At 41.4% G+C, this 11593-nt stretch overlaps 1 protein-coding gene across 3 annotated transcripts in view; it reads left to right on the top strand.

Moving 5' to 3' along the window:
* The first annotated feature begins 356 nt into the window (after positions 1 to 356).
* The window catches only part of LOC129359885 (equilibrative nucleoside transporter 1-like), a 31115-nt gene continuing 19878 nt past the window's right edge, over positions 357 to 11593 (top strand). For 2 of the 3 annotated variants that reach the window (XM_055029826.1, XM_055029824.1), the window contains exon 1: positions 357 to 592. The gene's annotated coding sequence lies outside the window, so the exon portion shown is untranslated. Of the gene's footprint in view, positions 593 to 3468; positions 3572 to 11593 lie in introns of those variants that run through there. The other variant, XM_055029827.1, reaches the window with a different exon arrangement.

Here is an 11593-nt window from a genome sequence, read left to right as displayed (position 1 = left end):
CTTTATAATTTTTTTTTCTTCAATTGCACTGCAGTTGTGCCTGCTGCCCAACCTGACTGACGTCATCCCATCATGTTACTGTAGCAGAAAAGCTGCTGTTTCAGAGTTTTGCGCGTCTCCGTCAGCTGTCTCTGCTGTGTTTTACTGAGGACAGACTGGGGGGGCCCTCTCCCTCTGGGCGCTTTAGTTCTTGACAGCTGATCAATGCAATCAATGTTAAAAGAGTGGCCTGCGTTCCCCTTTGGACGGGACTGGGATTTCAGACTGAACGGACTGACTTTCTTTGAGAGAAAAAATACCTGGTGACGTGTTTTCACCACCACCTGCTCGGCTTGGTTACAACAAATATAATCCCCGCGCTTTTGTCTCTCTCTCTCTCTCTTTCTCTTTTTCTCTCTTTCTTTTCTTTTATTTTTTGTCGGAATCTGGGCCAGTCGGAACTCGCCCCCCCCTGCAGACCGTATGTGTGCCAGCTGCGTGATAACGCAGCGCTGAGTTTCTGCAGCTGATCGAGGGGCGACCGCATGCATGACGTGTTTTGTTTCCTCTCTTTCTGCCTTCCCCGGTCAGTGACGCATTTGACTTCATGAGGGTAAGTGTGTGTTACGCTTCTCGTGCAACGCGCAATGTGATGTGCTGCAGACAGCTGACTCAACTAGAGACCCGGAGTGGTGGAGTGCGTCAGACGGGACGCCCAAAAGAAAAAAAAAAGTGGTGATTCTTGGCCCGCAAATCCACAAATGCTCGTGTTTAGTTTAGACGAGCCTGTGTCCAGTAGTAGGTGCAGCGAAAAACGCTGACAAGGTCAAACGGAACGCGACTGGCGCATCAGTGTGTGTTTGGGGGGGGGAGCAGTGACGTCAGGTGTCTTTTTTGCAGGGGCTCTCTCCCCAGGGTGGCAGGGCTGGGAGGGGGCCAATAGAGGGGGGTAAAAAGTTATTGTAGTTGTAACCAAGAGTTTTCTATGTATTATTTGTATACCTAAGCAATGTGGAATAAACGCCCCTGTGTTAGGCATCCATCCATCCATCCATCCATCCATCCATCCATCCATCCATCCATCCATCCATCCATCCATCCATCCATCCATCCATCCATCCATCCATCCATCCATCCATCCATCCATCCATCCATCCATCCATCTATATCTATCTATTGTGCGTGTTATGATAGATGCACAGGAAGTTGAAAGAGGACTCCTGAACCACTTCCGCAGCGGTTGGTACATGAACACAGTTGCATTTCAATCTCCAGAGCAGGTGTCAGTGTGAGAATGTAGACCCTTGTACCCAGCTCTCCCCGCACCAGCGGAGAACATGAAAGAGCTCCAAGAATAGACCCCACTGAGCTAAAAACTACTCCTGCACCATGTAAATCCTTGGCCGCACGTCGTCGCTTGCTGCACGCTGTTTTACTGCTGCAACTCCTTCCTCAGTGGGTTTTATGCAGTTGCCGGTGGAGCGCGATAACTTTTGAAGTCACTCCCAGGGCTTAGAGGAAGCTGTGATAGAGTTAGTTTTCGACACTGTTACATAATGACGTAGGGCCAGGAATACTTTCTATAAGAAAAATAAATGAAGACAGAACACAGTGGTGATGGGATCAATAGTTCCACTCAGTGGCTTCATTCAGGAATGAGATATTCGGCAGATAATCAGATAAACACTCCCCAAGAAGGAAAAAAACAGATAACAATAAGCCAAGGGCGGTAATAACTGCAAACAGTGCATAAATGGAAAGTAGCAGGATAAGAGTTCGAAACGTACTGCATGTTTCGAGATGTTTGTTGCTCAAAACCATCTGATTAAATGAGCCATGATCTTGTCCTCTGACCTAGTCCAAGACCTCCAATGGCTCTTCATTTAAATGCGCTAAGCTGATGAAGGGAAATGTCTCAGCAGAAAGTAGTTCTGTTCCCAGAGAGGTGGGTTTCCCACTTGATTACATTTGTTTTGATGAATGGGTCATTAGCAGACCCCTGCAGAATATGGTGGCAGGGTGAGACAATTAAACTGCTTGAGCCCTTGGAATGCGGGTCCCATCTAAAACTTTTACACTGTTCACTGCAAAACCCCCAAATCTTACCATAAAAGCTTGTTTTAGTTACTTAAAACAAGGTTTTATATATTACTAAGGAGTTGCTTTTAAGTTAGTTTTGTCTTTTTTTAAGTTCTCTGAGATATTTCCATGAGAAACCAGACCAAAAATAATTGGTAAATATTTGTGTTTTTGCAGTGTTGTGATGATTATCAGGTATTTGATCAGCACAAGTTATAACTTTAAATATTTGTCTCCTGTTGTGATCTTATACGTGACACAGTTTATATTTCTGGATACAAACACTGCTTTAGATTAACAGGATTGAAACAGTCTGAGAGTTTTGGAAACTTGCTTTTTTGTTGTTGTTTTTTACAATTTACTGGAAGAGAAATGGTAAAAATCTGCACATATTTTAACTCGCAGTTGTATTGATTGGTCCAAAATGTCCCTAATAACATTCCTGTGATGACACCCCTATCAGATAATTGGTTGTTTTTGATAGACTTATTTTCTTCTTGCACATATTTTAAGATTAAACAATAAAATCAATAGAATCGCCATCTTCAGTCAGTCATTCTAAAACATACAAGAAAGGTTTGGGTGCAATGACGCCATCCTTCATGATTTTCTCTTCTTTCAGTGTTCTCTCTTTCAGAGCCGCAGTGTTGTGTTTTTGTTGTTTTCTTTTGGGTTTTCTTTTTTACACAACTCTTGACTGACTGCAGCTCCTCTATCATTATGGCTCTTTTTTGTTTTACAGATACTTGATAAAGGCATTTTGATTTTCTTTTTGTGTTGTTCTCAAAAGGTTTGTGCTTAAATTTGTGCCTTGCCCACGATTGTTTGACAAAGTCTTTTAGCAGATGCCACATCTCCACTGACCCTGGTTCAGCTGACAAATTTCAATTGGAAGGTGAGGTTCTTATAACATCTCTTTTTATGCACTAAAAACCATAGTCATAGTCAAAGTAAAGCTTATCTCTGTGTTTTAAAACTCCTCAAAGAACAACCAATAGGAATTTAAGCAAAATGTGTTATTAGTTAACTTCTGAAATCATTGAGCTGGGTAAAATGTGTCATTTGGAATAAACATCTTCTAAACAGTGAAACAAAATTCATCCCCAGCCTATATTTCAGCAGACATCATGTAGACATGTTTGTTTCCATCCAAAAACACGCTGCATAAGGTGCGCACATGCACTGCTCCATCCCCGAAATGAGCCGTCAAACGCTGCTTTCTTTGACCCAGTTTCACCGTCGGCCTTTTCTGCGGCTCTGTCCAAACACTTGATCTCCCACCAGCACCTTGTGTGCCAGGACAATTACACGACTAAAATTAGAAACTGTGGTCCGAAAACCAGGCAAGGGCAAAAGTACACAGCATACGGGCAAAGCACCAGAGTAATATAATGCTGGAAGGGGAAGAGGGGCCAGCTGATCCGGACCGGGTCGCTGTCACTGCGGTTTCAGCCGGATGTCTGCTGCTGCATAAAGCCATTGATACTTAAGGAGCTGCGACAAGCTGGGAGACGTAAGTGCAGATGTACTTTCAAAAGGCGGCAGTGATCTGTTTTTGGGTATTTTTTACGTGAAAACACCTTTTTGTTTAGATTAGTTTCTAATTTAGTTTGAGAAGCTGCTTGCATATCCATCATCTCTACATGTTAGACAGAGACAGCTAAACCCAATCTAAGGAATGACTCTCAAAGCTCACATGTACAACACTGAGCTCCATATTCTTTTTGATTACAGCTTATTTTCATTTGAGATCTTTTGCTTTTATTTTCGTTGATATACTTGTTGTGCTGAACAGAATATTGTTTTTCCCTTAAACAAGAGAATCATCATGGACTTTCACAAAGTCTTCAACTTGGATACTCATGTCTTTGCTTATCTGCTGACCTGTTTTGCAAGCCGTCTCCTGTTTTACATCTTGAGTGATGGACCAGAGCTCCTCTAATTGGTACCGAATGCCGAGCAGATCATCAAAATTCCTGAGATTCAGAAAGCACTGGAGACATCTCCACAGCAGGAGAGTTTATTTAGTGGAAAGCAAAAAATCAAGAGCATAGAGGGCTTCTGTATTCACCTGCAAGAAAATGATTGGTTTGATAATGTCTATAGTTCAAATGCTTCACCGTGTTTATTCAGAAAACAAATCAGTTTAGTGTGGAGCCGCTGGAATGCGGTCTCATTAGTTTTCATAAGTAGATAATCTCAGGTTTGTTTTGTTGAATCTCGACTGAAGTATCTTGTACACAAACACTGATGAGGATGTTGAGTCCAGTGGGAGGAGAGCTGGGCTCTGATGGTCTTTCGTCAACAAATATCCACGCAGATTTGTAATAACCTAACTTGAATAAAGTTTGTTATGTCTTGAAAAGGAGGTATTCTTAATATGTTTGTGTGTGAAGACTGTAAGGAATCCATCCACTGATGAAAACCCAGGATCATCAAGAGATTAAAGCTGACTTCTTCCATTGTGCCTGAAGGGAAACTCCTGGATATAACCACATCTGTTTGGCATTAGAAACATCTTAAGTCTTGTTCAGAACAAAAGGAAAACTCATGCAAGTTGTTGGTCAGAATGAGATAAACCAGGGGAAAAGATGGGTTTTCTTTCTCCTCATCTTATAAGACTTGTGAATCTAGTTCTGAGGTAGTTGTACATTTTGTACACTTTGCAAACGTCAGGGCGGTACGCCGCACTGGATGGAGCACTTGCCTCACATTAAGAACATCCTCATTTGAAACCCTGCAGAAACTTTCTTCCTTAAATAAGTTTATCTTTTAACAACTGAAAGAAGAGAAAAAGTGGTTTGGTTATGTGCTCCTTTTCTATTGAAGAGTTAAATCATCCATGTTCGAAAATGGAAAAGTCAATGGCTGCTTTAGATATGAAACACAGTGGCAATAGCAATTAAAACAAGTGAACATGATTTAAATCTCTTTAAATCAATAACATATGATGGGCACAGTCTGAATGCATTTATAGCATGTGTCGCTGTTATGCACAAAATGCAGGTAAAGGACTTATTGGCCGGATTTAACCTGGTCAGTGAACATATCAACCAGAAAAATCCACAAATTGTTTACATTTTGTAGGGAAACATGGCTAATTTTCATTTAAGCTTCAACGTTATTCCCATACCGTATCTGTTATAAGTTGTGCAGTGAGTGGCAGATCACACTGCAGACAACAGAGTGCAAAGCTTTGATAAAACACAACTCAAAGAGACTGCCACAAGAGAAAACGTATAGCCACGAAGAACGCCCTGAAGGAGAACTGATATCACCAACATCAGTTCAACATAGTACCAGGCTGCTTGGAATAGCTTTGTTCCCCTTTACAGATAAAGTCACCATTTAAGACATATATGTAAAGGATACTGTTTACTTCAGCTTTTCTTGTTGATCTGCTGCGAAGGAAGACGTGCAAGAGAGACACGAGTTTCGAGGAACACAATCTGGTTTGCGGCTTGTTTCTGTCTGACGCTCTGCAATAAGACCAGACAGCCGTGTTACGAAATGAGTTGCATATTGTCAACTCATTTCATCTTGATGTAGTTAGCTAAAAAGGAGACACACTCAACGTTAAATTGGACCCATACCTCAGTAATAACAATAGTGTTTTTATATGACACACTCTCCATATAGTTGGATTGTTATAATCTTGCTGCAGATTAGGAGCTATAAATCGTTCAATTTCACATTTTTAAAATACGCCGGCAAAGGATTTAAAACAGTTGACTGACTAATAAATGAAGGAGTTTCTTTGCCAGATTATTATATAATGACAAAATTGTGGCAGAAATATAATAGCTGTTTTGTTTTTCTCTCCGTCTGAATGGGGAACGAAACTCTTTCCTCAGCGTGTTTCCTATCGCTGTGCGTGCAGCGTCGATATATGTTCAGGATACATGTAATTTAGTCATGTGAGTGTCACACTGCCGTTTGGTTTGTGTGATAAATCTGCTCTACACCACTCAAATGACTTTTATCTCCTTCGCTGGTTGAATCAGGCAGGATCAGGGACCAAATGATGTATCATTTATTCGTTCCTGTCTAAGAAATCTCTTTAGTCCCAGATGTGTCCAGGAGGATCATGATTTGCATTTAAGAAATATTTTTCCCATCCTCTCTAAAAGTGACACAAAGGCAGCTTTGCATGGATGCATTAATCACCTCATAGTTAGATTATTACTTTTCTTTATATTTTAACATTGTGACATCGTTTGTAAAGCTGCTCCTGCATCATGACTGCAGCCAGATTCCTAACTTGACCCTGAGAAGTTCCAGCCCTCATTCATGAAACAGATTTTTTTAATTATTTTGTTTTTAAAGCAAAGCATGGGCTGTCGTCTTGATATATATCCTTCATTGTAGACCTAAATCATCTAAAGAACTTGTTTTGGATGTTTATAAGTCAGACAGTCGGAGACGTAGGTACCGGCACCAGCCTCAAAGCTTTGGAGCAACTTTTCAAGCTTTCCTCCTCCACAATATTTGGAATACCACTCAAGATTAGTTTATTTTTATTCATTATAGTAGCAAAACTCCTGGAATCTTTCAACATTTTATCTTTTTGCAGGGAGGAAAAAGAAAACTGGTTTTCAAAATGTTTTATGAAGCAAATCTGAAATGGGTGGTGGGTTTTTTTGCATTCTGCGTCCCTGAATTAGAATGCTTAGTGACTTTCATAGGTGAATCTATGCATTTTTAGGGTGAAGGTGAACCTCCTCTCCACTTTCAAATCGTATACAGTTTTTCTTCCAGGATTGCCTTGTATGTAGCTCCATGCATTCACCGTCGCTGATGGAGAGAATGACTGCTACACCATCATGCGTCAGTGTTTTAAGTATAGGCCAAAATGGTTGCTGCGTCTTCTTAGTGGTTGGTGGCTAACTTTACAATGGCTTCTTCCTATTTACAAATTAAGTGAAAGTGGCTGCACAAATTTTATTTAAGGGTATTGGGATAGAAGTAGCTCAGTGCACATACATGTCGCACCTTTTTAATTTGTAATCATAAAAATAATATAAAGAAATCCCCAAATCACAGTATATAATATTATCTGTGGTGGCAGAATTTAAGATGCTGCCGGCCGGGACTGTGAGGAGGGAATTCAGCTTTGCAAGAGGAGACTCACAAGTACCGACGTAGCTTTGTGCAGATTATGTGTTCAGTGAAGGAAAGGGCTGAAACGCTGGAACTGTCTGCGACACGCGTGCAGTTAGCATGATAAACAATCGGGCAACCCTGTTTCCTTATCGCACACAGACACGTGCACGGGACCCCTTCCTGTCACCTCACTTTACTCGCAAATTTGTCTTTGATATACAGAAAAGCCAAACGCCACTGTTGAGTTTCAGCTAGCGACAGCTAGTGGGACTAGTGACAGTTTGGAACAGGTGCCAAAGGGGAATCCTGTGCAGTAAAAAATGACTCGAGGTTCTCCAGATCTGCCTTCATGTGTCATAGGGGCAAATGTGACAAAATTCACTCCTCAAAGTTCATCCCACTATTTGCTTAGCTTGGCTTAAAACTTAAAATCCCAACAGCTCGGCATGAAAGGTCTGCACTTACTTATCAAAGATTTATTTTCCCTTTCATATTCTATAGGTAACCAGTGTGAAAGTGGTGCAACTTTCATGTTCATAAGTTTTCAGCCCAATCTGTTTTTCATTTGTGATTGCACAACAGGGGAGAAATCCCTTTCCCTTTTCTCGGCCTTCATGCCTTTTGCACTTCTGCAGCTCAGAGCTCATTAGGAAAAAAAAATGCATTTAAAGACTGAATATTGCCTGCATTGGTTGTTCCCTTGCACATAACTTCAGATAAAATACCATGAATGTACATTTTGTTTAGATAAATTACCTTTTGTGTATTTTCTGTTCCCCATGTATTTCTCCGCCAGGCTCTAGTTGAGTCAGGGAACAGAGGAGACTAGAGAACTTCAGACTTACAATTGAACCAAAAGTTTTATTGAATTTCACCCTAATATTTACACAAACAATTGCATGGGAGGGTCCAGTCGTCATGCGCTTCAGCAAGCATCAGCGCTTGCCACAAACATATTGTGGCAAGAGATGCGCGTGTCAAAAGCAGCAGACAGAGTTCAGAACCAGCAAGAGAGAAAGACGCCACAATCTAGAAACAACAGAAAAATTCAGATTACAGTCTTCTACAATCAAATGAAACTGTCATTGTAGTGTTTGTCCTTCATAGCCGTCATTATATTTGGAAGAAAACACCATCCCAACAGGAAAATACCATGGAGTTTGGCTGCAGGAGGGAGTGGTGCACTTCATGCTGTCATGAGGAAAGAACATTTGATATAACTACGATCAGCTGGCCCTCGTGTTTTCGCCTGGTTTTGACGGTTTCTAAAGTTTTTCACAGCCCCCACGCCTCAAATATTTCTGCATATGCTTGCTACAAATGTAACGGCACGCAAGCAAAACGTCACAGGAACGTCTATGAAACAGAGAGAGACATTTTTATTTTTCTTTTTTTTGTAAATTTCCAATTTTATGACAAGTCACAAGGGATGGAGAATCAAGAATCAAGCCAAGAGTTTGTTTGCCTTTTCAATATTATTTATATGTGAGTGAAACAGTTTGTCCTTTCCAAATGAAACACAACAAAGTCAGTAAATATTGTTTGGCCTTAATTACTTGCAGGGAAAACAAGCTGCTCCTTTATGAGTTGTGACTGAAATAAAACAGGTTGGGGTAATCAAGGCTTTTTCATTGGCTCCTAATCCGAAGGTGCAATGTTTTTGGCAGAACTATTTCATTTTTCAGGGAAGCCTGCACTCATAATCTAACTCAGAGACCACCTCTGTGATAAATACAGTTTGTATATATTGGAAGAGGGAATGAACGGTAACTGAAGACAAGAGTCTAATTATTATTTTTGGGAGGTTTAATGAAAGAACGCAGCAGAACATTATAAAGTTATTCTGTTCTGGTTGAACTGGCTGTTTTTAGGCGTCTCCAACAGATCCCTTTTCTCTGCCTGTCATCTCCTCGGGATAAACAATAATCTGCCAAACAGAGGCCATAAATCCTTAATCCCAGCAGAGTTTATAGCTCCATTGTGTGTGAGTCATTCCGGGTTAAAGCAATGGTTCTTTTGGAGTTCCTCTCCCGTCACGGTCTTCCTGAAGCTTCAGTATGTGGTCAGAAAAACAGTCCCAGTCTTTTCCTGTCATGCCCTCCTCCTCTTCACCCTGACGGTGCACATTTCGCACGATGCTCCTGACTTGGACTTGTGGTGCTCATTTGTCCCGCTTCTGTTGTAAAAATTGCCTGTTGAGGAGCCGTTTGGGTCGGCAGGAAGCGAAGGGGTTTCGAGTTTCACCCAGCGATGGATGTGCGCTCAATTAAAGGAGGCCTTCTGATTGTTTTACGGGTTCCCAACGGCGCCCTAATGGTGTCTTGTTTATTATCTGCATTTTGAAAGCGCGTCACTCACAGGTGTGAAACGTGACAGTTACTTTGTGGCTGTGAGTGTTTTTACCACAGCTGTTAATTTTAAACTGTCCTTCCTGAACGGTTGGGAAGCTTTGTGAAATATGAGCGACTAACAAAGAAATACTTATCAACCGTTATCCTAAAAGAAAAAAGAAAAGAACTAATATAAAGCAAACACGATGTATTAGCTGTTAACTGATTTGCTCAAACTTTTTAAAAATATATTGGGCAAATGAAATGCGAGTACAACATCTCTGATGCAAATAACAAAGTAGATCTATAAGAAGCGTTGAATCAGTCTCTGGGTCAGAATGCTCACAGAGAGGCCTTTTTTATTGTCTGAACTGGATTTCTGATCATTGAAAAAAAAAAATACAACACTCTTGTTGAAGAACCATGATGCTGCCACTGCGTTCTTGTGCTGTTTGGCCTCCATGATGCCGTTTCTCCACATCGAGGTCACATAACACACATGAACTCTATTTACAAACTAGGCAACGTTAGAAGGTGGTTGACTACACCAGGATTTGTTCTGAAGACAAATCCTGGTGTTGCTGAAGACATTTGCGTGCCACACTTTTAAGATTGGATAAAATCCAAATACGACACATGGAAGTTTGCTGTTGAGTTTAAGGTTTGGTTATGTATTTATTTTAAAAAATTAAATTAGCTTATGTACATTTTATCAGCCATTTTCACATTTCCTGTCATTTAAAAAAGGAAAAGTCATGCTTTGTTTCTTTTATTTTGATAGAGTCCAACTTTTGCTGCTGCCTTTGCCCTAGTTTTACTCGTTACTGTTCTTCTCCAGTCTTTTTTCTCTGTGTGGAAAACCTCAGTCGAGGTGGAGCTCCATAGTATCTCCTTACTGTCTGTCTCTCCGTTGGTCACAGAGAATCAAGTAAACAAGGCTCAAAGGAACGCAGACAGACGTTTTCACCTTTGCAGCGTAAACATATTTAAATGCACCCCTTCTGGAAATTGAGAGCAATTTTGGGTTCTCACACCAGACAGAAGCGGCTCAGTTCTGTGCAGCTCAAACTCCTCCTCGGTGGGGTTTTTGGTTGGAGGAAAAAACAGCCAAACTGCCCGAGCTCTTCGTCACAGATGGGATTTTTAACCACAGAGAGCTTTTTTTAGCCTGGGGCGGAGAGACAGGGTGTGGATGACTTGGATCTGCGGGGGTGAACAGCGTGTGCAGGCTCATGTTCAGGACCAAACGCCTCTTCACGTCGGTTCAGACAGAGGAAAATGGCTGTGATATTTCGCAGGGAAAACAAGCTGCTCCTTTATGAGTTGTGACTGAAATATTTGTCTTTCATTGTGCTCCGTCACATAAAGGAACGATGATTGGATGTTGGTATGTTTCTGCACTGCCCACCTTCATCCCTGTCACATGCACTCCTCCCAGACACGCCATTATCTCCTGCTTTTGATTATTTTGTTCTCATTTGCATTAGAGTGAGGTCAGCCTGAACCTTCAGCCTGGATTTCTTCAGACATTGTATTTCTTGAACAAAGGACAGCTTTCGTCATTCGCTCCCTCGAAGGTTTCTCACACGCATTGCTCTGTCGTTCCTCCTTTGATACTTTTGCACAAACCATCGTTTTTGGCCTCATTTCACCTCAAATCAATCCTCCCCCCATCAATTATGGTGCAGCCTTGAGGTGTTTACGTGTCAGCTGTGCATTTGGGCTGCACATTTTTATACTATCTGCTGCTGCATTTTGTGGTTTCCAGTTTTATCTTGCATCAGAACATTACATAACGTCAAACTTATTTATTGCAAAGTTCAACTCACAGCAGGAAGCGAAGTTCAGCAGTGTCCAGGACTCATTTAAAGTGAGGCACAGCAACCTGGTTAGATTAGTACGAAAAATTTATTTTAGCGATGGATATTTTCTCCAAGCAGCGCTGCCATCCCATCTGGATCGAGCTCACTGCCAGCGTCCAGCAGGCCAGTCCGCCACAAGACACCCCCGGCCTCCACACCCAAACTAAACTCAAATCAGATGAGACACGAGAAGGGGGAGAAAGCAGCAAGTAAATGTTCAGAGCCTGCAGAAAATCCTGC

Source organism: Poeciliopsis prolifica, unplaced genomic scaffold (genome assembly GCF_027474105.1).
Source record: "Poeciliopsis prolifica strain line A6 unplaced genomic scaffold, Auburn_PproV2 SCAFFOLD005, whole genome shotgun sequence".
NCBI lineage: Eukaryota > Metazoa > Chordata > Actinopteri > Cyprinodontiformes > Poeciliidae > Poeciliopsis > Poeciliopsis prolifica.
The sequence above is the reverse complement of the archived record's forward strand: the minus strand, read 5'-3'. Positions and strand labels throughout refer to the sequence as shown.